This window comes from Anas acuta, chromosome 11 (assembly GCF_963932015.1).
Source record: "Anas acuta chromosome 11, bAnaAcu1.1, whole genome shotgun sequence".
NCBI lineage: Eukaryota > Metazoa > Chordata > Aves > Anseriformes > Anatidae > Anas > Anas acuta.
In genome coordinates, this window is record NC_088989.1 from 11,144,236 (window position 1) to 11,171,292 (window position 27,057).

Below are 27,057 nucleotides of genomic sequence, written 5' to 3' on the forward strand. Positions count from 1 at the left end.
TCTGCTCCATTTCAGCAGCACTCCATCCCGGTATTGCAAAAAAAAAGAGCATACTTTAAATCTAGGAATAAAACTGGCATCCATTAGCTGTTATTGCGTGTGCTTCTGTGGGGCTTTGCTGCTAACAAGGATAGAAATGATTTAATGGAAAACAGAACAGAGAGCATAAACCTGCCAGCACACGGAGCATCCTGAAGCCACGTAGTCTGTAACCCAGGGCAAATGCCTTCCAGCTAGGAATGAGATGCCTGGTGCTCTGGGCACTTTCCTGCCAGGCCATACCATTATAAACATGGTCTTACTTTGCTCCAGGTTTTCTTGTTCCACTCCTAATTCAAACAGGGCCAAATCCTCCTCCCTTCCACATAGACCCATCCGACCCACAATCCCAGACGACTCTTTTAAGGGATAAAGGGAGTGTGGAAACTGGAAACTGGGTTCATGTGCTGCCTGCTCAGCTGTGACCTGGTGCTGAAAGGAGGGCAAACATCACCGTAATGGGATCTAACCTGGCCTCACACTCCTACTCAGAGGATTGCAGCTCTGGGGTTGTCAGTCCAGCATCTTTCCTGTAGTAGGCTTAGGGCTATGATTCACAGGCCCTGGAGGTGGCAGACTCTGGTGCCCTGTTGGCCTTGGGGCCATTCTGGCCTCACAGAGGAGGGCAGAGCTGGTGGAAAGGGCTGTGCTGCCATGGAGCTCCTGTGCTATCAATAACTGCAAATTCGGATATTACACCAGGCAGCACCAGCGGGCAGAGTGCAGCCTATCCACACCTTTCCTTTCTAAACCTGCACCTGAGATGATCGATGATTGCTTGGTGGTTTTACATGCTGTCTGCAGGCTCAAACTGTAGTGTTTTTTTACCAGATCTAGTCGCCACAATATCCCAAACAAGGTAGCTTCAGGACAGCAATGCTGACAATTTGACTCTTACGTTTTCAAGCAAAGATTCAAACAAACTCACTCCACCAATCCTTCGCAGTACTTGCTTTGCATTCCCTGTTAGTGTTTAGCAACAAACTTGTGGACATGCTCCCAGCTGCCCACCCATCCTGGTGGAAACCCAAGGTGAATTTGGCACAACATCAGATAGCATCCTACAGAAGAGAGGAGCAGCGCAGCATGGTAAAGGAACCATAAGGCCGATGATCACTTGAAGTTGGCTGCAGAATGCCTTGCTTACAACTGTTAGCAGTGCTTCAGTGCTGGGGAAGCCTCAAGGAATTACCCACAGCCCCCAGGCACCTGGCCCAGCACCCCCATACTGGTCTGAGAGCACCCATGGGAGTCACGGCACGAGTCTGCCTGACCTGGGGCACCCAGAAGGCTGTGGCAGACTGCTTTGGCACTGGCAATGGGTACAGAGAGCAACAGTGAGGGCTCGAAGCCAGGCTGATCGGTGGCATTGTGCTGGGAAATAACCCACCTCCCTGCTTTCTTGCAGCAAAAATGTCTGCAGATGAAAAATGACAGAAGGAAGGAAAACCTGGAGGAAAGCACTAGAGGGATGTAATTCTCTCTCCCTGTCCCACACCTCCCGCCCTACTCTACCTTCCTCATCCTGCTTCCAATAGGTATTTTTTCATCCCCCCCCCCTTCCCTGCTCTCCTCCCCAATCCCTCTCCCTGTCTCTGATGGATGGAACCATTAGTGGAATCACTGTAAATAATGTGTAAAGTTAGAAGTTACAACAAGGTATCTCATTAAAGCCGCTTCACTCATCTTACTTCCCAATTAATGTTTAAGGCTTCGCTGGAATGCGGTGACAATATGTCACAGCATATCATCGTGGCAGGCGACAGGAAGTTAATAACCCACTGGCCCTTAAAGGAGCCTTTAATGTCAGCTGCAGAGGAGTAAACAACGCTGGTTTCTCCCCCCCAAAAGTCTGCCCCCACCCCCCTTTTTCTTTTTCCTCTTTTAATTCTCTGCAGGAATGAAAGAGTTTGTGCTGAAATAACATCATTATCTCGCAAAGCCATCTTCCCGCAGAGGCAGAGCACAAAAGGTGTTGCCCAAGGGACTCTGGGATTTTCGGCGCTGTGGCAAAGTTGCTCCAACTCCCCACCCCGAAAATTCGAGAACCCACGGAGTGCTTGCCTTCACCGCTCTTTCCGCCTCTGCTTGGGGCCTCTTTCCTTTTTTAATAAAAGAAACTCCCTCATCCTTCTTTTCTTAGCAGCAATTTCTACCCCCTTCCCACACCTTCAAGCCCCTAAACACAACTTCACAGCATCAGCGTAGTCAAAAGTTTCCTTTCATGTGTAACGGTTTTATCTACTATTATTGTAACTTTCTTTGACTACGCTGCTTTCTGGGGGACGAGTCATCTTTGCCTTTCATTCCTCTGAGCATCTGTTCATTTTGAGTGCAGTCGCAGCTCTTTACCCTCCTGTTGCCACGTGATGGGGCTTGAGCTCTCCTGGACACCACTTGTGTCAGGCTCCGGATGGGATCCAACTCCAGCAGCTCCTCTGGAGTCAGGGCAACTGCTCTGGTTTGTCCCAGACCTGCCAAAACTGGACCAGAGCTCCTGAGTTCAGAGGAGGTGGTGTGGCAGTGGTGTCAGTAGCCCAATTCCCTCTGGGGATGTAAAGATTCGCTAATCACACTGTGATACAACATAAATGGCCCATTATTGGAAAACCGTTTTGTAGATGTATTTCTCCCATGAGGAAGAAGAACAAAAAAGTTAAAAAAATTCTAGAATAAGTATCTGGGACCTGGTGACCTGCATCCAACGCCCTGTTCAGATCTAGGACCTTGTCCCTACACCTCACTGGGACACCTGTATAGGTGAGTAATTCAACCACCCCTTCCTGCCTCCCCACACTGCTGGAAGTGTAACAGATTGGAAGTTCACATAGTGCTTTGGGATCGTCAAATAAAGGCACTGCAGACTGTAAATGTGCTCAGTTCCTTCCTCTCTTCTCCAGCTCAAATACATTATTGATTTGCTCATTTACCAGGGGCCACTTGTCAAAAGTATAACAGCATTAGCAGCACTTGATGTAATAGGGGAATGGAGAGGTCTGTGATTAAGTTTAGACAGCCTTGTTTGACTTAGTTAATTGGTTAAATATATTCAGTTACATGTGATGCTTCAGATTTTCGGCTCCAATAAGGTATAATATTAATTTTAATTAAAGCTCAACAGAGTTGGCCAAATATTTCTATTTTCTGAGTATTTTTCTTAATCATATAATTCATATTCTGCTATAACAGGGATTGTGGTAGCAACTGAGGCCTGGAACCTTTTTGTTTGACCATTTTCATGTAAAAGATGAAGTAGGTAGTCTGCCATTGAGATGTGAATTTATTAAAATCTTTCTATTCTGAAAAAGAAATGGAGAGGAATTAGTTAAAATTCCCCTCCACTTCAAGACAAGATTAATCTATGTCTTTCCAGAGAGACGATTTTCTGACTTTTCTTAAAAATCTAAAATTCACATGAAAGCCATAGCTGCAAGAACTTGTACTTCCTCCTAAATTTGCCAAGGAGCCTTCATATCGCCTGTCAACCCTAGGCACTCCCTGGTTTGGTGTTTCCTTTCTGAAGATTGGCATCCATCACAACAGGAGGGTCAAACAGCATCCTACAGGCTGCCTTAGCCAAGCATCCCAAAAAGTGGGACTCTTACTATAAATCCCTGAGTGTCTCCAGAGCTCTCATAGTTCCCACCTTATGAAGGATATAGGACGCTGAGCCCCACCTCCTTCAGTTCAGCATTCCTCAGGGAAGGGGATATTTGTGCCAGGGACATGCCGGCATGAAGTCAGATTTGCCAAGAGATTTCCAAGTTGCCAAGAAATTTCAAGAAATTTAAATTTCAAGAAATTGAAATTGAAAAAATTCCAAGAATTCTTTTCTCAGCTCTTTCCTGGAGAGACTTCAGGCTGGCTTGCCTAATATCTATTGTCCCTGGGCCATAAAGGTCTCCATCCAAAGCACAGCTGGAATTTTATGAGGAAATGTGCAAGTCCCACCCAGTAACACTACCAGACTGGTATAACTGGAGCAGATTCACCTGACCTCCTCGGCATAGCAAGGCATCCAGCAGGTGTTCTGAAGGGGGGGGAGGAGGCTACCTCCGATGAACCTTGTTGACGTAATAATTACAAGAGTGGATATTGCCTTCCTAATGACAGCAATTGAAAGTGCAAATACAGCCGCAGCGCATTAAAAATAGCCCACTGCTCCCATGAAGCAGCAGCTGCATTTGAGGACTTTTCCCAGTGCAGAGCTCACAGGACCGCCCCCCCCGGCTTTCCTGCCAGCTCCCCACCCCTCTGCTTTGCATTTCAATTATTTTTCCTTCTCTCTCTCAAAATGCAGACTGAAAGATCTGAAAGAAGAAAGATGGAAGGCAATTCTTGTACTGCCTACCAGCCATGTCTGGATTTCTTTATATTACAGGCGGTCAATTAAAAAGATGTGATATTTTTCTTTTACAGTATTGGGATCCAGCTCTGCAAGCCTTTAATTATCTTCATAGGTGGAGCCAGGACTGGGAGAGGGTGGAAACAGCATCTTTTCTTTCAGCTGATCCATCCCTGAGAGGATTCAGCTCAGGTATTTTGAGCCTTGTGATAAAAAAATAACCCATTTTTGCATGTTTTTCCTCCTCATCCCTACCGTAAGACCATTAAGGTTCTGATCTCCTGACATCCACAGGACCTAAATGTCGCATACATATATCAGCATTTTGTTAAATGAGGGCCCCAGCTTGGCCCAATGGTCACACCTTATCTAAAAAGTGACCTCATAAATGTTCCTTAGAGCACCTGTACATGGCATCTGTACCTGACATCCCTGACATGGCTGATAACCATCAGCACCAATGTGTGCTGGTGCACTTCTGACTATATTTAATGACACAGCCCAGTGTGACTTTCTATCACCTATAGATTGCACATCTGCCCCTTAGAGACAACACGGAGGGTGCCTGTAGGGGAAGATGCTGTGGTCTTTTTCTCCCCAGAGCTCTGGCAGGAATACCCCAGGTCTAGATGGCATAGCTCCATACTTTCCCTGCTTAGATCTTCCTCTAATCCACATTGGAGAACCCCATCTCCCCAGGAAGGATGGTTGAATGGGCAGTCTCCAACAAGAAACAGAGGAGAAGACAACAAAATCCATTACACTGTGTGAAGGATTCACTGAAAGCTGCTGCCTGGGCTGTGCAAGGGCTAGCAGAATAGTACTGGTACTGCTGTTGAGCACGTATGGGAATGGGATAATGCATAAAAGCAGGCTGCAACTCCCAGTGTATCAGCCCAAAGGAAGAATCCTGACATCTCATTCTTGTTCGGGGTGTCAGAGAACCTAGGGTTATGTTCTCAGGGGAGTCAGTTGTGGGGCCAGAGTGGAGCGAGATATAATTATGGAATAATGCCTGTTCTTCTCCCACCACTCCCCCCTTTCTAAATGAGCTGTCATGTCACTAAAACTGTTTCTGTGTTCCACAATCAGTCCACTTAACGGTAACAAAGCAGTGCAGATCTATCAAACTCACAATGAGCTCCACTAATGACCGCTGAAATTACCAAAGCCATCCTGCTTCCCAGCACCCTGGCCCTATCTCCGCCTCTCTTCAATCATTGTTCTGCCTGGCCCACAGGGAAAGGATTGTGTCAGAGGGCATGTGAGGCCACAACCAGCCACCTGGCATGTCACCCTCATGCCTTGCAAAACTATTCTTCCTGGAGCAAAGTGCTGAGGCTGTCGGGTTTATGCCTTCCTCGCTGCAAAGGGGATGCTGGGGAGGACTCTGGGCATTTACTGGAGGTACCAAGGGAAAACCATCAGAGCTAGAGCCAGCAGTGAAATACCAGCAGAGTGCATTGTTCCTGGTCCCTGATTATGCATTAAGCTGCATTGCTAAGCACATCTTTTTTTTTTTTTTTTTTTCTTTTTTTTTTTTTGTAACTGCTCCTCGGAAGTGCAATCTCGCTGCTATTCAGATACAATGTGGCTTCTATTCTCTCTCCCAGTTTTAATTATGTGTCCGCCACTGCTTCTTCTCCAAGCTGGCGGGCTCTGAGATTCATAATTTCAGCCTGACACCATAGTAACCACTTAGTTTGATTCAAGACTCTAATGTCATCACTGGCTGGTCTTGAATAGAGCAGGGAGAGAGGGTGTAATTTGAAGGCAGCATCACATAGAAACTGCAATTATTTCTCCCTTTCGGAGGGAAATGTAAACAAAAGGTCATCGCTGGTCAGTGCTCTTCATTTCCATCCACACACACACTGACAAGCTGACTTTTTTGTTTATTATTTATTTCCTCACCCACCCACATGCCTCCACACCAACACCAGGAGCAGCAGCCAGTGTTGGTTATCACCCCTGCGTAGGGATGTGACTACATCCCTCAGAGAATCCCTCTGGTATTTAAAAATGGCCCCAGACGGCTTGTAAAATCACCTCGGGGTCCCAAGAAGACCCTGAAGAGGACTGCCTCCATGGGCATGCAGACTTTATGGCCTTCTGCAGCCAGATGCTGCAGCAACCAGCACATGCTGATAGATAGCCCTGGCCTCTGGGTTGTCTATCGAGGCAAGGATCAAGGATAAGCAACCCTGTCCTTGCAAGACAGGGGGTTAAAATCTCTTCTCTCTTTTTTTCCCTTTCTTCCATGCAGATCCCATGTAAAATTTCCTATATCTTTCCCCCCAAATATAAATATGTGAATCTTTTCTGGAGACCAGACTCTGTGGCTCCAGAGTGACCCTAAGAGCTGTTTTGTCCTCCACCAGCTCAGAGGGCTGCCTTGGACTCACCCACACAGGCTTAAAACAAAAGACCCACAGGGCAACAATGCCACCATCAACCCAGTTATTATCCCATGGACTGTGGTTTGCCATGTCTCTGGACACAGCCTGTCTCTGATCCCACTGGGGACGGCAGAGACACATAAGACGGATATCAGCAAGACAGATGGATGTGTGCACACAGCGAAATGCAATTCACTCGGTAGCATTCGCTGCAAATCCCGCTGCAATAAATGAAGCTCTCCTGCCCTCCCCCAATGGCTCAGTGATAGAAAGGAGTTAAGTGAAAATAAATGCTCATATCAAATCACAGGTATTGATTTTCTGAGCTGGTAAATGAAGGCGCTTTATCTCCGATGGGAGATTGAATGTCTGTGTGCCATGCTTTGCTCCATTTTCATAAAAAGGAAGGCATGGTGGAATTATTTTACCTGGCTTCTCATAAAGTGTAAAGGGAGCAGATTCTCGTGTCAATGACAAGAGGTATCAATCAGGAAAAATGCCATGAAGACAATGGAGCCGTTGAGGATTGTCAATGGAATAACAAGCTTCGGAGGCTGTGCTTGGACATTGACTCGTCCTTCAGCAAGTGTCTTTCCACATCTCTGTGGTCGCTGTCCCCTGCCAGTAACCTCTTCTCCATGGTTTACTTTTTGTTTGCTAGAAGTTAAGCTTACATCTACATCAGTTAATTCTGCTGGCTGGTTTAAGATGAGAACAAGGGTTTCACTGCTACTTGTGCCAGTTTTGAGCTCTAATGAGTTCTGAGCAGGATGTGATATTGAAATTATAGGTACATTACATTTAATAATCCACAGAAAAACCTTAAAGGGAGTTGTCCATGGCCTTGAGGAGTGGTTTGGAAGATCAAAGCTGACTGATGCAAAGTAATTCACGTAGGCAGGAGAAGTCGCACTCTCTAAGGTCCTTTGGAAACGCAACCTCTTTTTGACCGGGTTCATCTACACAGGCATGCCTTGAAATGAAAAAGCTAAACTTCTGCGCCTGAGATCTGCAGATCTGTGTCCAAACCTTCCATCTTATCTGGCAGTTACCCATCTTATCAGGCAATTTTCTGGCACTAGCAATCCATCTCTGCAGCCGTCCACCCATTTCACTATGCAGCCAGACCTGATGTACTTTTCTGTTGATATTTTTTCAAAGTAGAAAAGATCAAACATATAAAAATAGATGCAAAGAAGCAAGTCATTAAAAAGCAGGCCCCATGCCTCTGCAGCAGGCGTGGGATTCTTCTGGTATAAAACTGTGCTGCTGAGCACACTTTCACTGCCTGCCCTTCATGGCCCTGCACACCAGGCAGATGTGAGAGGATCCAGCTTAACCCCGTGACAGGGAGAGAAGAAACAGCAGGTGGATTTCAGTCAGAAGAGACTTTTGCATGGGGGACATTAAGAGACACTTTGTGTTCCTGACTTGGAGCCTGGCTACCTTTTATATCCCCCTGGTATTAAGCAGACAGACAACTCCTGAGTGCAGAATCTTAATTCACAGGGATATAACCACTGATCTTAAACTTTGAGGCTTGTCTGTGTTGATGTGAAGGGACTTCGCATGAAGTTCAGGGTTCCAGAGAGGTGATCCACAATGACATGGCCTGAAGCTATTGCTCTCTCCACCCCTAGCCTGGCAATTTCTACTGACCTCTGAGGGAGCAAAACCAAGCCCAAGTCCATCAGTTCAGTGGAGAAAAGATTGTGTGTCCTGTCATGGGTTTCCCAGCACCGATATGGAATAAAAAAATAGACTGGTTGTTGATGCCAATTTTCACTGCATGGGAACATATATGGAGGACAATAAGAGAAAAAATTGGCTCTTGATTATAAATGGTTCAATCTGAGATGTGGGAAGTGCCAGTATGGGTCTAAAGAATCAAATTCACACTGCTGGGAAGAAAACCCACAGTACATGGGAAGCATGAACATGACCCTGTAAGGGAATGTTAGCCTGATGCTAGGTGGTCTTTGCTGTGCAATTGTAATGCAGCAGATGATAAAAGAAATCATTTTGTGACAGCATCCTCTGAAATTTACTTTATTATTTCCTGGTACAGCCCTTCTCAAGGCAGACTGTGAGCATAGTCCAGTAGTCCAGATCTGCTCAGGGAGGTGGTCACTTGAAATAAGTGGGTAGAACAAGACATTCTTTTATAGATCTTGGTTGAAGCAGTCAAGTCACTTTTGCCAGAGCCATGAGGTAAATAGGTGAGATTTTCTTTTTATTCCCAGTGGGAGGGTTGAACATAAGGCATTAACATTCTATTTTGGTAGGATTTCTGTTTTCATTATGACAATTGTTTCAAGTTGCCAAGATTTGTTATCCTCTCTTTGCATCCGTTTCTTTGGGTGGGTGGTGGGTTAGTTTGGCTGGTTGGTTTATTTTTTTCTTTGAGGGGGAGATTTGTTGTTTTTGTTGTTGTTGTTTGTTTTGGGGGGAGGGTGGAATGAAGGAAGAGGACAGGTTGCTTTTTTTTATTACTTCCCCACCCACATGTCTAAGGTCTCTTTTCCAATAACGTTCTTACTGCAAGAAGTGGAAACGTTGCCCTGTACAACCTCTCTATAGAGTGCGAACATCAATCCTCTCTTATTAAGCTGAAGCTAAAATGCTCATAGACAAACTGTTAAAAAGAAGAAAGCATCTATGCTGTGGTGGAAAAGGTAAAATGCAGTAATTGTCCAAACCTTTCAAGGAAGAATATCTCAGTAGGGAAGGGAGGACCTTTTTCTTTTTTGTGGCAAATTGCCAGAAGACTCCCAAGAAAGCTTACTTCACCAAGAGATATTTATTTTTAGGCACAAAATCACCTTTATCACCCTTCATTTCTGCAATTTTTTTCCAAATGTAGAGAGAAGAAAATACCTTTTCCCACCCAGCTTTGTGCACATGCTATCCCTCTCTAATGTTGCTGCTCTTATTGAGTACTTTCTGAATCTGATTTATTTGCAGTCTCTGAAAGAAAAAAGAAAAAAAAAAAAAAAAAGAAAAAAAAAAAAGGTATTCCCTGTCATGTCTATGTGGGCAACAAGAACTAGAGCATGTGTAGACATATAGGGTGGATTAATCTGATTAAATTCAGGCCTCTAAGTCTAAACTAGTCACCCAAAGCTCCTTTCTTACAGTAGACAGACATCTCATCGATATACAGTCAATGGATCCAGAGGTGCAATTTATCTCATTGCAAAGTAGATGCCCAAAGTAGGTCACATGAATCACACCCCTAAGAGCCTATTTCCCCCTGTTGACTAAAGAGGGATCCTAGCATGACCAAACCATTTGTAGATACCTTTTTTTTTTTCTTTTTTCTTTTTTTCCTGCTGTGCTGTACCTTGTGACTTCAGGTCATTCTCTGTTTCCGTGGTTCCATTTCCTACGCATAGCACTGAAATAATGGTTTCTTCCTTCCCCCTGTTCAGGATCATTTCTTGAACCAAGTGCTAGGCAATGAAGGGTGAAGACATAAAAATATGGCCCAGTGAGTTGTTGACCTCTAGACCTTATGCACAACCTTAGTCCGGATAAAAATAAACATGAAGGTCTGAAGGCTGGAGAGGTATCTGAACTTGGTCAGGAGTAAGAAATGGGTTGACTGGGTATTTTGGTGGGGAAAATGCCTTTTTCCTCTCTCTGCCATGAGATGTTTTAAATGACCTTTAGAAAAAATGCATCTGGGAACTCAAGCAAGACAGCATGAAAACAGAGCTGTGAAATCCACACCAGCCAGCTCAGGTCTAACCAGAAATCTTCCAAAGCAGAATCCAAAAGTCAGACGTGAGATTTTGATGCCTAGTGAAGATAACTTTTTAAAGCATAAGAAAGAAGACTGTTGCAGGCAGAACAAGTCAGCGCTTCTCATGAATCCAGAAAGAGGGTCTATATATTATTTAAAGCATCCAATTTATTGAACAGCTCAAACAGGTTCTCTGTACAGCAGTCAGAGCTGATGAGGGCTCACAGAAAACTTTGCAAAGCATTCTGCTTTCAGCCAGTTCTTCAGCCGGAGGAAGTTTTGCTCCCTTGCCTGGATCATTTGCATGAAGAAAGGTCTTTGCTTCTGTCACCTCTTCCCTGCCTCAGAGCAGAACTTCTGGTGATAGCAACACAGTCACCTGTGCCGCTTCTGAAAGAGGTGTTGTAGAGCTTCATGGCCCTAGGCCAGCACCTTCAGATGCATTGATGACTCTACTGGCAACATCATAGCACAGGTGTATCAGAGAGAGCAGAAAAAGATGAACCTTTAATAACTTCTATTCTGAGATCTGTTGGAACTGGAATAACAGCCTCGCTAGAAGGCAAGTGCTCCCTCCCACGTGTTTGAAGAGAGAATTGTGTTTTAAATTCTTTGCAGTACCCAGCCGGCAAACTGCCCATCTGGGCATCGAAATGACACATCTGCCACAAAACGAGGTTGAAGTCCACGTGTTTCCAAATAAAACCCACACAGGCAGGGCTCTAAGAAGCTGTGAAACTCAGAAGTAAAGCAAACTTTCTCACCCTTCAAATAATCTTGGGTCTTAGGATTTCAGCCTGTGCTTGGATAAAAATTTGCGTCTGTGGTTGAGGTACCTAAACAAGCTTTTCCTTCGTTAGTAGCAATCCTTTGCCTCTCCTGGATTTTCTCACATCTGAGTCACAAAGTGATGTGTTTATATTGGAAATGTGTGTGAGCAGATCTTCCTTAACTAGCAGGGGACTGGAGAGAAACAGCTGAACAAGTACATGCTCGTACATGCAGAGACACACACACAATGGACCTAACACAGCTAGTTATAAATCTAATAAACTGGCAAGCACTACGATCCTTATGCTGCCCATAAATAATTCACTGCCAAGATGCTTGTAGGAACAGCACCTTCTGGATAGTCCATGGGAAATTCTAACGGGTACCGAGCCCTGCTGACTCTAGTTATTAATCCTGTTTATTGCTGCAGTGCCAAAGGGCCAACACAGAATGAGCCCCCTTTGGGCTAAGAACTGTATAAACACAGACTCTTGAGTTTAAAAGGACTTTGGGAGGAGAAATCACTGGTATAATGATGTTAGCCCAAGCCCCAGGACTGTCAAGATTCAAAATTTCTTTCCTCTCCAAGAAACAGCAATAGCTTTTAGGCAAAACTCTCTGCTTTATGTTAGAAATAGACGCAAGTTGCTGAGTCTGGAGTCTGACAAGCATGTGAATGTCTCCAGCTCTAAAGGATCTAGATGGGTTGTGCTATTTAGGGTGGTCTCTTTACAGCATAACTTACCCCACTGGGAGAAAGGGACAGAGAAGGGGGGAGATTTTGCCTCCTCCTGCTGGGAATGCTTTGTTTCAGAAATATAATTTCCCTGCCAAAAGGTATGTGTTCTCCAAGAGAAGGACTGCTCTACACTACAAATTTGCAGAAGTCCCAGACCTGGTGGCTTTCCCGTGATTCTTCACCAAAGCTACTTCTAGGGAAGTACAGGGACCAGTTTCTGTGCCCTCCCGCACTCTGGGTATATTTTCCAGAAAGAGCCAGGGAGGAAAACCAGGGGAGCAGGTAGTTTCTGTAACAGTGGTGGTAGGTGAAACAAACCAGCCTTGTTTCAAGGGGCGGCTGAACAGCCGTTAGGCCATCACCAACTTTGAGCTGTGGTCTAAAGGTAAGAATCTAAAAAAAATCCCATTATCTTGTGAGCCAGCCTGTCCCTTTCCCTTGTGACTTCTAAATATGCCTTGGTAGAAACCGAGTTTTCAATGAGTTGTTGTTGAAAACATTCACTTCAAGGGGTCCCTTTTGCTCCCCAGCAAAGAGCAGCGAGATAGGATTCAGCAGAGGCAGCTGTAATCTCCCCTCCACCACTCACTCTATTGCAGCTTAGAAATGGCATTTCAATTGCCTTAGCTGTAAAGAAGGGGAGAGCTACTGCTCTACAAAGCTCTCTGAGATCTACCAGTAAATGCTCCCAGTCAGTGCTGATCGATATTATTGATTTTTGTTTTTTAAATCCTGAATCACAGTCTTGATTTTTCTACAGGCATGACTGAGGTGAGGTGGCTCTGTAGTTCCCTGAGCAAGGCCCCTTGCTGTAACTTCTACTGGCCATGCAGCACAGAGTGGGTGTTTGGCCTCCTACCTGAATCGCTCACATCATCGTAGGCTACCAGAAGGGTCCTGCTCATACTCCACCTGCAAACCAACCTGTTTATGCTTTCCCCCTGCCTATTTGTAATGGAACAGACTGCTTGAGCTGGTTTTACACCAGCTTTCAGAAAGTCAATAATACTTCCAAGCTTAAGCATGGGGATTGAATGCACTTGGGGAGACCCCCAGAATTCAGGGTTGGGAGCCTTTTTAAAACAAGTTTAATAGGGATGCTTCTTCCCCTCACAGCAGAAGCGGCAAATAAAAGTGGAGGTGGTGGTACCAATGGGCAGGGGGCAGTCACAGGAGCTCTGGTGATCAAAATGTGATGAATAACTCTAGGCTGTGCCTTGAATCTAATTCTAGGGACTGTGGCTGTGGACTGCAGCCACTGAGGTGAAATTCCCTGAAATTAGACGTTTATACATATGTGTATAATACAATCTTGTAAGCCATAAAGCTAAAGTTGGTCCTACTTCTTCCAAGGTGCGTTTCCCAATAATGCCTTAAATGAAGTGTCTCAAATAAGGATTTAATTTAGACTCAATAAGGAGAGTTATTGCTCCATAATGAAATAGAAAGTAGTTATTGCAAACACATTTAGCGAGGTTTAAAAGCCTCGTAATAGATATGTAGAAGCTGTGGCCTGGCTAGGAAAGTTCAGTGAATATCTTCTTAATCTTACATGGGTATTTTCTTTTTTGCTCAGTACACAATTACTATTTCATTAAATTTGTTATTAAACAGCAGCTATGGATGGGAAAATGCACCTCGTTCTCCAGCATTGGCTGTTATAGCCACCCCTCCAAATGGCTACCAGTAGTGTCATTTGGAGTTAAATTCAGTGCTGCTGCCCCTTCCATGGCCTATTAAATGTACAAAATTGAGGCTGATGTGAGGAACTGGAGACCTGGTAGGATCAGGTTTGGGATGCAGGGTGCTGATTTTTCATGAGCTGCTTAGGAAAGACTTATGACCTGAAATATGGTCTGAAGCAGCCTCATAGGAGCTGATTTGTTTTGGACCAGAACAGGATTACCTGTGGGGTGGTGCTCAGCTTTGTGCACCCAAGAAAAATAGAAGGGGACTTGGTTTGGGTCAGGGAGTCTTCCACAAGACCAAGGGAGCAACAGTGTTTGAGAGAGACGTGATTCCTCTCCTTATGCTCAGCCACCCACCCTTGGGGCTCACCACCAGTACTGTCCCCTCTCTAAACATAAATGCTGCTGCCAGATTAGTTCTTGGGGAATCCTGCCTCCTGTTATTTGTAGAAGTTTCTAACACAGAGCTGCTTTCCCCAAGACCTCCCTCCTGCCTGCTAAGCATTAACCACAGCTAGACCATCCCAACCCAGGGCAAAATGAAGAGCTTGGGCCTGAAGATAGCGGGTGCAATAGAAGGTGCAGGTAGAAAGCAGAATCAATGACTTTAAGGGGAGAACTACAATCACACCCCATGCTGTCACAAGAAAGCCATGCCCCAGCTAACAGAGGAAAGAATCACACTCTCTTTCCACCAGCCAATGACTTAAATTGATCTAATGCACAAAGTCATCCTAGCTAATCCTAATTTTATAGGGTCTAATGGCCATCGCTTAGCTGTGATCACACTTTACCCAGTGTGTGAAAGAGACACAGACTGAGTTAGGGTGGATGCGAAGGCAAGTGAGAGATTATCTGCTTTACAGCTGTAGAAAATGAGGCACAAAAGGGGGGGAATAAACCCGCCCTGATTGAGTAAGGCAGTCCAGCAGCACATCACAAACTGCACGAACGGATCCTGAGCAATTACAGAGATCTCTGCTCTGTATTGGTTTTAAAGATTGCTCTCCCTGTAATCTGTCTTTTAGGATCTAAATGGCCTGTGACAAAAGGCTTCTGATTAAGCACTTCTTTTGCTTTGTTACACTTCAGGGTGAAACTGGTGCTCCTGAAAATAAAATAACTGAATAAAGATGAGAAGGAGAGCTGGTTGATTGCAAACTCCCGGTGCGGGAGGCTCTTCAACATCAGGTCCACGTCGGTCCTGCCACTTCAACATCCCACAGACCACTCTGAACATGTGTCTTCTCTCACCATTCTCTGATGAATATCCAAGTATTGGGACTAATAAAACCCTGCAGTATTGTACACGTTGCACCCAAGGCACCCTCACAAGCTCATCCTGGAACAGCCAAGTTCCTTTCCAAAGCTTGTTGAAGTGAGAAGCATCAGAGCAAAATGGGGCATAAAGATTTCTTCACTTTTGTCTGCTTACACCATGGTTTCTGCTTAAACAGCAGCCTAAATGATAGCAGTTTTCATCCAGAGAGAGCCTGGATTTAACTCCTTTTTAAATGCACAGGCTGTAGTACATGCAACATCACCACGCACCACGCAAAACTCTTCACTTGACACTTCACACACGTAAATTTTTTGCCTCTCAAGAGTCCCAGTGTCACAGAGACTAAATTAAAGATGTCATTTTTTATTTTTTTTATTTTCTTAAAACAAGGACTGTCAGGGCAAATTATTGCTTCAAATTTATTGGAATTTTACCCACAATTCATTCTGGGTCAAACGTAACATTCTACTCAACCAGAAACAAAACATTTCTGTTATGTTTGGAGAAGCATATTAAACATCTATAAAGCATCTGAGTGTATTTCTAAACTTAGCTTTTTTTTTTTTTCTTCTTTGAGGAAAGTTTTTCAGGTATTCTAAAACTGAACCCATTCATCAGAGCACAGAAAGCCAAAAAATTATCTGACTGGCCTATTCCTGCAATTCAACAGAAAATGTTCACAGTGAATCTCTCCGCCTTTACTATGAAATTTACATTATATTAATTAAATTAAATCCACATTATATTAAAATTATTTTTTCCAGTGGAATTTTACAGAATTTATAAGAGACCAAAAAATTAATTTTCTTTTAAAAATATCCAGTAATTAGCTTTTTTGGGCAGAGGGAACAAGCAAATAAAACTGACTAAAATCAACACTAACAAACACAGCAATGTTGTCTCCACTTGGGAAAAGGGAAGATATAATCCAACAACACGGTGCACATGGTGCACATCATCTTTCCCTTTTAGCAAGCCCAGTGGTTGCTATTACATCAGCACAGACATGCTTTTCAGCCATTACAACTTGTACTGCTCCACAGACATTTAGCCCTACAGGGCACAAACAGCCTTAGCTTACAGTTCTGGTTTTGCTTTCCCGTAGGACAGGGAATGCTGCATCACACAAATATGGCACAAGGAAGCTGTATCTCTGCTGACCGATGTGAAAGAGGCTCTCCAGGCACATGCATGGCTGGTATGTGAGATACTCCTCTTCCTTGTGAGATGGCTATCACGCCCCATTAAATTGGAGAGGTTTGTGGTTTTTTTTGCAGATGCCATCCAACCTGCATACAAAATAACACTGGTCAAGGTGGAAGATAACAAGCCTGCACATTTCTCAGGACTGCTTTTGAGAAGGTTTGTTGGCAAATCGGCAGTGGAGGGGAAGCAGCAGAGGGAGTTATGTCCCAGGGCCCTCATTCCCAGCATCAGGCACAAGCACTGGGGCCAGCGAGGGGGTAAATGTCACCGTAGTTTGTCACGAGGAAGAATTGGGATAAAATGCTCAGCTTGGTGAGCAAAGGAAGCAAGCCATTATGCCATACATGGCAGAATTAATTAATCTTTCTAACTCGGCCACTGAAGAAGAGAGTCCTGGTTCCCAAGGTCACTGAGAAGGGGAAGCTGGGTTGCAGAGTATTGCTGGTGCAATGTAGTCATGTCGTGATCCAGAGAAGAGGTATTTCACAGGCTGGGACAAGAATTTCTCCTTCATTTTGGAGGGAAATTTTCACAAGCCCTGGGTCCATTAGCAGTTCAAATGTACGTATGTTTTCCATGGCTCCACCCAGTTCTTATCCAGGGAGCTGAATGTGACATTTCACTACTAAAGTGGTCAGGGTCTGGACCATTTGTTTCTTCCAATTGGCTCCTGAATTCAACAGCCAGGATGGGAGGCCAGAAACACCCCATTTTGCAACAGACCAAGACCCTGTACCTGATGGGCTAAATCCTGCTCTTATTTGCTCTCTTTTGTATACATACTGATAAGGAGTAGAAATGCTCTTCAGGAATAGCAGGCAAAAGCAGGGGAATATCTGGAGAAACTCCACAGTTTTCAAGCTTGTACATTGCTGTTCTGAGGCAGAAAACAAGTGAATCTCCTCCTGGCCCCAGAGCCCTGAAGAGGTGAAAATGTCTCTACAGATGTCAGAACAACTCTCTTCCTTCAAGTCTCCAAGAGGTCTCAAAAGGCTGGTTCATTCCCTGAAACAAAAGGGCAGTCGGTGCTCCTGATGTTTTAGACTATAACTAGAAGACTTATTTCTTGTCTCCTTCCCAGCATCTATCCCCATGCTTTCTTTTGCAATTCCATTGTCTAATTTGCAAGAATGTACCCCATGAACACTTTTCCCTTTGACCTCTGCCCCATCCCAGCCCCATCCCTCATTAGAAGCACAACAACATCCAAAGGAAGTGTCCCATGAACAGAAGTGGGAGACAGATGGAGTTTCTCATTTGGGGTGACAGGTTCTGTGGATAATGATTTCAATGAGGGAGATAAACAGCAGTAGGAAACCTGCAGGTTCAGTGGCTCAGGTCCTGTCCTGTCAGCGTTTGAGTAAGCAGCAAAAGATAACCACAAAGTGACTGGGAAAAAACATCAAATAAAACAGGATGCATGCTTGGTTGATAAACTCATTTCTTAAAACTTCAACAAGGTTGAAAAAGGTGCACATAAATTTGGTGTATCAACAAGAAGCGTTTCCAATGCTTGGAATCCAGAGGGGCCCAGTACACAGAAGAAGTGGATAATTATAATGAACTGAATTGTCCAAGTTGGGCCTGCAGAGCACATCTCATGACCCACCCTGCTCAAGGTGTCCAAATCCCTCTTGCCCTGGGAAGCTGTAGCACAAACCTGTGGATGTTGCAGTCACAAGAGCCCCAGGCTGAGGCATCACAGCCCCTTGAGCCCAGCTCCACTGCAGAAAACACCTGTGGAGGGCTGACTCCTCGCTCCTTCCAGCACGTAAATGCCTTCAGCCGCATCTCTGGGGAGAAACCAAACCGTCAGCAAAGTAAATTGCTTTTTGGATTGCTTCTTGTCCCACTGTGAGAGCTTCACTTTAGGAGCTATCGTGGGAAGGGATGGCACAGTTAGGTGAAAACCCCACATCCCAGAGGCTGCTCCAGGGGCTCAGTATATTAATAAACCAATACCTTGAGGCTGATGCAGGAATGCAGGGCGGCCGCTGCTTCTTCAGGGGACTAGTTGTCTGCTGGAGCAGTGGGAGAGAAAGACCTATTTTATACCTAGATAATAATAATAATAATAATAATAATAATAATAATAATAATAATAAAGGGAGACAAATAAATAAATAAATAAAGAGTGCTTGATAAATGCATTATTAGCTGTAGTGGGAGCAATTACAGGAAGAATGGGAAGTGACAGCTGCAGGCCCCAGATAGCCAAGGCACAAAAGGGGAGTTTTAGACAAATGTCCTCCAGATAATGGGTTTGCTTCTTGTCTAGTTTGGGGGAGGGAGCTGGCAGATATGGGAGGCATTAACAGGCTGTGCCACACGTCAGGAACAGAGATGCTGCCATACCAACTCTCTGCAGGCATAATTTAGCTTTTTTTTTCCCCAGTGCATCTGACTTCATATTTGTTTAAAGCAATGTGTCTTCCACTGTCTTCACCCCCTCTGCAGTGAGCTATTCCCATAATGAGAGGGAAAAAGAAGGCCCTGGAGTTAGCTGTTTTAAAAGTTTATCCATTTTCAGGACTGGAAAATTTGATAATAAGATTGTGAGGTGACCTCTGGAAATAGGGTCACAGCCTGTGAGAGCATCTGTGCTGGGGTGCAGCGGAAAGTTGATCGCAGTAACCCCGTTGAGACAGTCTAGAGCCTGCTATCTGGAGGAAGAGGTACCTTCTTCCAGATATCCCTGGAAGGCTAAGACACAGAGACAAAGCAGCTCAATGGGGATCATTCTGCTCTAGACCTTGCACCAAATATTCAGGCCAGGGTGGCAGTGAGCTCACTAAACAAGCCCTTTCCTCCTTACTGCTCCCACTAAGGATGGAAAAAGAAAAGCAAATCACTGTCATTTTTTCCTTCTGGCCAGCTCTATCCAGGGCCCATAAGTCTGAGATTCGGAGTCCTACCCTTTCATGTGAGGCACACACCTTTTGTTGCTTTAACCCACGGCGCTTTTCTGGTCACACAATAATGAAAGAATTCTGCCATTTCAGGAGCATTGGAAAACGCAGGTGATGGAAGGCAGAGGGAGCATGACTCCCCTGTACAGCAATGTGCTCCACAATAACAGCACGAGAACCAGCTGCAATTTGGTGGGGATGGTGACACAGAGGTCAGACAAGCTGTATTGTAATTTGCGTCCAGGAAAATGCAACCAGACATGACCAGGCAACAAAAGCTCACTATTCCAGTTATTACAAACAAAGAGCATGCAGCGGGAAATCATAGAGGCCTCTCTACAAGACCCCTGTGCCTTCAGCTTAGCTCCCTCTCAGCCTAATTACGTGGCCTTGTTTGCATTAGTTATTGTCTATGGGCTCTCCCATGTCCCCTTCTCACTGAGTGTCACTCGGAGCCATTAACACAAATTGCACAACCATACTAGGGATTCCCCTAGGGCACACATAAACTTTCCACACCAAATACAATCAGTCCAGCCTGAGGCAGCACCCAGGAGGGGAGATTTCAGCTTAAATGGTTAGAAGTTGGAAAAGTTGTAAGCAACAGAAAGTGGGGGTCTAATAATAGGAAGTGTTAGGCAGCCTTAATAGAAAGCACATTACCAGGCTTGTGCTCTGCATATAATGTATCTTCTCCAAGTTAATTGCTCATCAGTTCAGTACATAAACAAAGACTGATGCTGTGACTGTGCAAGCGGCAGGGCTCATTCCCCAGTGAGCTTCTTGCTGCTAAAAGAAAGGCTTGCTCCAAACACCACGTCCTACCTGCCCATGATAGCAAAGCGCCTGGGAGATCAGCTGCCTACAAACCCAGGAGGTCCTCCTGGACCTAAGGAGCTGGGGCTCTGTCACCCTGTGAAGGCTGCTCTCTGTCCTGCTGCCGACAAACGTATCCAGCTGAAGTAGGGTTACTGCGATGCCTCCTCATCTTAAATGCATTCCCTTCCTCACCCCCAAGAAGGCTTACAGGCAGCTTTTTGTTTAATTTCAGCTCCTGCCTGGTGTTCTGGAAACCTGACAGATTTGCTTTTCCAAAAGTAGGCACCTACAGGCACTGGGACAGAAGTCCTGGCCCTTTTAGTACCAAGTTACATGAGCAAGGAGGCAGCTGAGGGCAGGGAGCTTTGTGGGGTTCGGATGTGCCCAAGGGACTGGGAGCAAAGTCAGCAGTGTCTCTGCCTATGTGTAGGAATACGGATAGGTCCAAAGCTGGATGTGCTCTGAGGCAAGAGCAGCCAGTAGGCAGGATTGGATGGGTTGGACGGTGATCCAACGGGGCTGTGAGGGAGTCATAGGAGTTACTGACAAGAGCAGGAACCTGATGTTCACCAGACAGGGACAGCGAGGTCATGATTTGCAACTAGCCTCAATGAGTCTCACAGTCTGCACCAAGCCTGTGGACACCACATAGCACTAAAGGCTGAATTTGGATGGCTTGGTAAACATCGTATTAGCATCCCAGTCTGTCTCTGCTGGAAAAGAGCTCCTTAATGCTTGGCTTGGAAACACTTTCTGAAGCATCCATAAGGGTTATCCACGAGAAATGCCTGAAATCTGGGATTCCCAATCGCATGAATGACTGGTCTCACCTGGAATCATACGGCAGGAGGCGTAATGAAGTGCTGGTCTCTGGCAGCAAATAGGTCTAGACAGATCACCGACTGCATCTAAACAGCAGAGAACGAATGGCCAGAGGTGAAAATTGTCTGCTCTTGGGAGTCCACTGTTTGCAATCATCTCAGTGCCCAAGAAGGTAGCATAAGTTATCCCATGGCAAAAGATATTCTAATTTGCCTTTGGCTCAGCCTGCAAGACTGTAATCAGTGCTGCTAATCTTTAATAAAAGGGGTTCACAGGAGTCTTTGTTTATAATGACATGGTGGGTGATAGCTCTTTCTTGTTATAATCCCCTCTCAGAAAGCATCTGATGGGGAAAATGTCTCCCCTGACAGTTTGCTTAAATTTTCATTTGCCAAAACGCTGAATAAACTTCTTGTTTGTCTAATGGAACTAGAAAGAATTGTGACACTTTTATTGTTTGTTTACTTCCTCACTAGGGCACCAGCTAAATTGAAGATGTCATCACACAGCACTGAGAATCAAGCTTCTTAATTTAACTGATTGGTTTGCAAACAAGGGTCTCCAAAGCACCACTGAGCCACACAGGCTTTGCGGTGACCACAGACGGAAAAACATCAATGAACTACAGGCAGGAGAAGCAATGCACTAGGGAGGTAATCCCAGAAAAGCTGCTGCTTTTACAAGGTATTGCACAGAAGCACTGGTCAAACGTCATCTGTAAAAGCAGCAGAGAGAAGACAAAGAGAGCAATACATTTTCCTATAAATCCTACATAATTAGCAGCTGCTACTGGATTAATGCTAGCACTAATTCTGAAGGGGGAGGGGGGGCGATTTCTTGCCTGAATTCCCTCTATTATTCACTCTTTTTATTCCCTTACTACCAGGAGGAGAGTTACTCTGGCTTTACACCACACCAAGCGAGGACGGACTGCAGCATTCAGGATGCAGACAGAGGAGCAGTCCCCCATGGATCGGTGAGATTTTCAGACAGATCAAATGTTGAGCTTCAGGTAATTGGCAGAGATCCTTTAATGTCTGAGTTTAACACTCACCTACTAGAAGAGAACACAATTAGGCAATGAGATGTGGAAGAGTCTGAAGTGCCAGGTATAATAATTCAGCTGTAGTAGGCTGTTCAGCAGAAAGCTGAAGGCTGAGAGCTGTCAATTACACCAGGGGTGAATTAATACAACCAAATTCATGCACTGAAGCATCTTATTATTGCTATGATCACATTTTATTATGAAGCAGTTTGGGTGAGGTTATTTTTTTTTAATTTATTTATCTATGTTAATTTTGTACAGAGGCAAATAAGTTATGAGTTGGGAATTGTATTAATTTCACTGCTTGGAAATATTTTAATAGCCGATTAGGTCGCTTGTTAGTTGTGTGTTTTTTTTTTTCCCTTCTTTCTTTCTTTCTTCTTTTTCTGCTCATTATGAAATTAGTGTTATGTACAACAAGCACCATGGGGTAGCAAAGCATAACCCCTCTTGGTCCCCATCCTACACAAAATTTACTAGTAACCCTCCAAACTCAACTTCCATACTGACATTTCCTTACCTCCCCCATGTACATTTGAAGGGCTGGACTCTCTAGGGCAAACAGAAAAGGATTTCACAGTCCAGAGGGAAATCTCTCCATCCTCCCCAAGACAAATAAACTATATTACTGAAAGCACAAGGAAGCTCAGCAATCAGAATTTAGGATCTAAGAAATTTGTGACTCAGACACATCCCGCAAATAATGTCACATACAGAGGGCATGGCTACGCTGCACCATCCCAGCCTGCAAGCAGTGCTGCTTTTGGGGAACCGGACAGGTTGGGGAGAACCATGCAGTTAAGGGAAGGCCCTCACGTGTCTTCTGCTTCCAGAGTAAGGTATCTAACCTGGCTGAAAGTCAACAATGTTTAAAGACCAGCTGCCCTGAGATGATACCAAGAGAGGCATTGCCCATCCCATCCCAAGAAACAGAGATGTCTGGGTATTTGCCACTTTTACAGCTTGGACTGAAAGTCTCAGGCAGTCTGGAGACATTAATTAGTTCTTTATATTGAGAGAACAGGCCTCTAAGGTTTTCCTCCTCCACTTGCATAGCATGGGCGAGATGAGATTTGTGGTCCCACCCATGCAGGAGCACCTGGGGTTAGAGCAGCAGGGTGCTCACCTCGAGGGCTTGGGCACAGCCAAGGAGGGGAAGATTGGCTGAGGAGAGCTGGGATATGGCAGATAAAAGTCTCATGCATGCGTAGCCCAAATCTAAATGAAAACATGCTGAGTTTACGTGGGATTTGGGTTGAACTGGTTTGGGGACAGGCAGAGGGCAGGAAGATGGGATGTGGGCAGATCTGGGCACAGCAAGAGGTAGAAAAGAGTGGGAGGGAAAAGCATTTAAGTGCCCCAAAGCGAGAGACAGGGCCACTCCATTGCCTCAGCCACTGATATTTCTGCACACGCTCAGGGAATCCAGCTGCTAACATCAGAAGCTCAGAAACTTGGAGGAATCCTACAGTAACATTTTTCTTTGGCTTAATTACCGAAATAGACAAATTGGAAATTGGCCCATCATGAAGATAAATAGCAATAAAAAAAAATGCAGTTGAGAAAACTGTTCCTTCTAAATTATAATTAACCACCCACCGGCAGCTACCTGGCAGAGGTGAGAGGGGAGGCTGCGAGCAGCCCCTCGGCTCGGCCGGCAGCGCTTCCCGTGATGCTCCTCGTTACTGCACCTCCGGGGCACTTAATGCCCCATTTTGCTTTCAGTGCAATTATAAAAGGCCACTTACATTTGCCACCCCCCTTCTTTGTCTCCCCACCCCAAGATCTCTAATAGTCTAAATTATCAGCAAATTGCCTATTTGATAAGGGCAAGCCATTTTGCATTGAGAGCTGAACTATTTCCCACTTCTGGGGGATAATATTAGGCAAATAACAAGCATCATTCTTTTGACATGTACAATTATTTGCCAAGTGTATGTTTGAATAGCCTGCTCCTTTGTGTGACAGGGTCCGTTCCCCATTAGCATACTTGACAGATGAATATGCTGGGTCCTTGTGGAAAACCTGGCAGTAACCATGGTGATTGGGAGACAATGTTTTGAGTGAGGGATGTATTATCAATTTCAACTGGAAGTAAAAAAGTGTATCGCTAACGAGCTGATCTGCAATCCAGGAGAAATACATTGTTCCCAGGTAATTAAGCCAATCTTGGTACCAGTTTTAAACTCACATAAATTAGAGGCAGAGGTATCTACCTATTTTGTTGCTTCTCTGTTTCCCGATGGAGGTTTTTCTCCTTGATTTTTAATTAAAGTTCTCTGTGAAAGAACTGAAATGTGATTTTCTTTGTGCTAAGAAGTTCTGGGGGCAAAGTAGGTAGCCAGAACAGTCCCTGTCTTTGGGTGTATCAGGGAGGGGTGAGCGGCTGGCCTTGCTACACGAGGCTCCCAGGGCAGTTTCTCTCTCTTGTCCACCACCTTTTGGGTTACCCTGGCTTTATTCTGAGCTTTCTTTTTGTAACTGTGGAAGGAGACGTTGCCCTCATATCCAGAGAAAGCAGGCAGCTAAGCTGTGACTTGTGGACATCTCTTCTGACCTTGCTGAACCTTGCCCTTGATGTCCAGGCTTTGCTAGCTCCTGGGCATGTCACAGCTGCCCCCACTTAGAGGAAGGTGCAGCCCGAATCCAGGAGAGCCCCACTGATTGCCTCCACTGGCTGCTCTCTGAACAAAACCATGCCCCTCCTGCAACCAGTGGGGAAAACCTCAACCTTGCAGGGCCAAGGAGAGAGGGAAGAAGAGGGGTGAGAATTTCTATTTGCTGAGCAGAGGGGGAATGCCCCTTGTCCCCACCTTGGGAAGGTGATTTCATGTCCAGAGGAGCTCTGATGTTTGCACGGGGTCCCAGCCCCTCCTGTGTGCACAGATTTCCTGGTCAGGGTCCTGTGGGAAGAGGCAGACAGACACCACCACCCACTCAGGGCTACCTGGTGCATCGAAAGAGACAGCTCTGGATGCAGCACTGAATCCATCACAGGGAGGAGAGACGTCCTTATGCCTTCATTTGATTAGAGAGGCTGCTCACATGCCTTTCCCCCTTGGGAAAGACAGACTAAATAACCTCTGCATAGCAATGCTTTGCCTCGAATCTTGCCCATTTAAATCTATACAGAATAGGTGAACAGCATCTCCATTTTGTCCTGGTAGTTATTTTCCATCAGCTCTGCCTGGGGATAGATGGACACAAGACCCAGGCAGGGAGCAACAAGACCAGTGTTTTCCTCATGCTCTGCTAAGAGAACTGAGCGACCTGTTTGAAACTCCTGCCCAGTCCCTCCGTGGACCCCTTGAATCTCTGTAACACATAACCTCACTTTACTGAAAAAAAGTAGATTACAGAGACAAGGTTACTATTAGCAGTATGATTAGCAACATATTCTCTACAGTCCTTCATTAGCAGGAATGTCCCTGCCTTTTTAGACTCAAATTTGCCCTCATTTTCCACACACCTGGTGCTCTCTTGCTTTTACTATTGTAAAATATTGACATGGAAAAAGCTGAATCAGGAACCTGAGGTCAGAGAAGGTGATTTGCACTGGAGTAATGAATCCTACTGCCTCCCAGAGTTCCCTTTCTTGCTTTTTCCTTGTTCCTGGTTCTTTTTCAGGCAAATGTTTGATTTATTTTCCCCCCCTCCACCCCCAGCCTCTGTTCCCTCCACTCTCCCTGTTTTGGACTTTGGCAGGTTGAGAGCTACAATTAGAGCCAGTGTTTATGGTGCTGGCCATATGGCTCGCGATGCAAAACAGCAGCTGCATGGGAATCTCGAGAGGAGCCCTCCCCAAGGTCACGGCGCACAAGGGAGCGCGTGCCCACCCAGGTGGGACACAGGAGCCTGCCACCACTTGATCTATGACCGCTCACGTACTGATCGAGCACCTCTGATGCAAACTAATGCCAGAGCAGCTGCAAAGCACCAATCGTGTCGCAAAAACATCCACTTCGCAGAGCATCAGGGACATGGGAACGTCAGCGGCTTCTGCCTCCTTCCAGAGACCAGCTGCAAGTTCCTGAAAACAAGGAGGGAGATGAGCCAAAGTCACCCAGAAGCTTACAGTGCCTTAAATGCAAGCTCTAGGTCAGCACTGGGATGAAGATTTCCCTTTCACTGGGGGGTCGTCTAGAGGGATTTTGTCTGGGTACCACTCATGGAGAGCCACGTGAGGTAGGGGCTCTCACAGCAGCAAACATCTTGCTGTCCCAAATCAGGGCACTTTCTGCCCATTCTGTTTCTGCAGTGACCCTCCCCTTTCCATCCCAAAGATATGTGAAAACATGACCACCACTGTGGCCCCTCGTCTGATTGATAGTCTTAGCTGTGTCATCCATGAACACAAGGTAAAAAATCCTATTACTGCAATCACAAATGCATTTCACCCATATCTGAAGAGCAGAGATTCATTCCAGATTAGGTAGATTTTTTTTTTCTTAAGGAGGGATAGTGTTTAAATCACAATTTTTCTGTAGAAATAGCCATGTAAAAAGCAACCTGAGCATCTTCTGCACCCAGATGCCTTTCAGGAAACCTACACCAAGCTAGCCAAGCTGGGATTTCCTTCGGCTCTCTTGTGACATTACCAGATACGCTTTTAAAGATGTCACATGCATAAAAGAGCAAGTATGTGACCTGACTGAAGCAGGCATTTCCCAGGCTGTTTATCACCCTCCAATAAATGAATGAGAGCATTTGATGCTTACAGGCTCTAACCAGCCCAGAAGGTCACTCTCTGGGACTGCGCCAACTGCCCTGCTCTTCCCAGAGAGCAGAAAAGTACATGTCCCAGAGTCTGACACACGGGCCAGTGAGCTGCTCATCCTCATGCAGGAAGCCAGCAAGCTCTCCATATCACACCACAGTGCCCATCTCTGAAATGCACCCATTGCTGCACTTCCAGGATGTTCCCATTTAACAGTGTGGAAATACCACACAGCAGCATGGGGACTGAAGAAGGCTGCTTGCCTGTCTGAAACCACTGAAAGAAGTTAGTCCATTTCTAGTCTTTCTGCAGGACATGGCCCCCCAGCCCTTGCCAGTCCGACCAGGACCTCAGGCTTTAAATCTCACCCAAAAAACATTAGGCAAGATCTTGTCTGCCTGTGTTAAGGATTGCTCCCTTAAACCAAATCTGTATGTGAAGGTGTTGGAGAGGTTTCCCTGCTGAGCACTCCAATCCCAAAGTTGTTATCTATAGTACCATGTTCAGTCTCCATATGGTGCTCACAAAGAG

General features: G+C 45.3%; 2 long non-coding RNA genes across 7 annotated transcripts; one reads left to right on the plus strand and one right to left on the minus strand.

The window, feature by feature from the left end:
- Positions 1 to 15,403: 15,403 nt before the first annotated feature.
- LOC137862547 (uncharacterized) lies at positions 15,404 to 23,539 on the minus strand. Of its 6 annotated transcripts, none has more exons than XR_011100393.1 (5): positions 23,409 to 23,536; positions 20,773 to 20,850; positions 18,177 to 18,235; positions 17,875 to 18,007; positions 15,404 to 17,219 (listed from the first exon to the last, which is right to left on the minus strand). It is a non-coding gene; the product is annotated as an uncharacterized lncRNA (long non-coding RNA). The 6 variants fall into 6 exon arrangements; XR_011100394.1 differs by having other exon boundaries at positions 23,419 to 23,527; XR_011100392.1 differs by lacking the exon at positions 20,773 to 20,850 and having other exon boundaries at positions 23,409 to 23,539.
- Positions 23,540 to 24,338: 799 nt separating this feature from the next.
- Positions 24,339 to 26,605, plus strand: LOC137862575 (uncharacterized). Its single transcript, XR_011100406.1, has 2 exons — positions 24,339 to 24,573; positions 25,475 to 26,605. It is a non-coding gene; the product is annotated as an uncharacterized lncRNA (long non-coding RNA).
- The last annotated feature ends 452 nt before the right edge of the window (positions 26,606 to 27,057 follow it).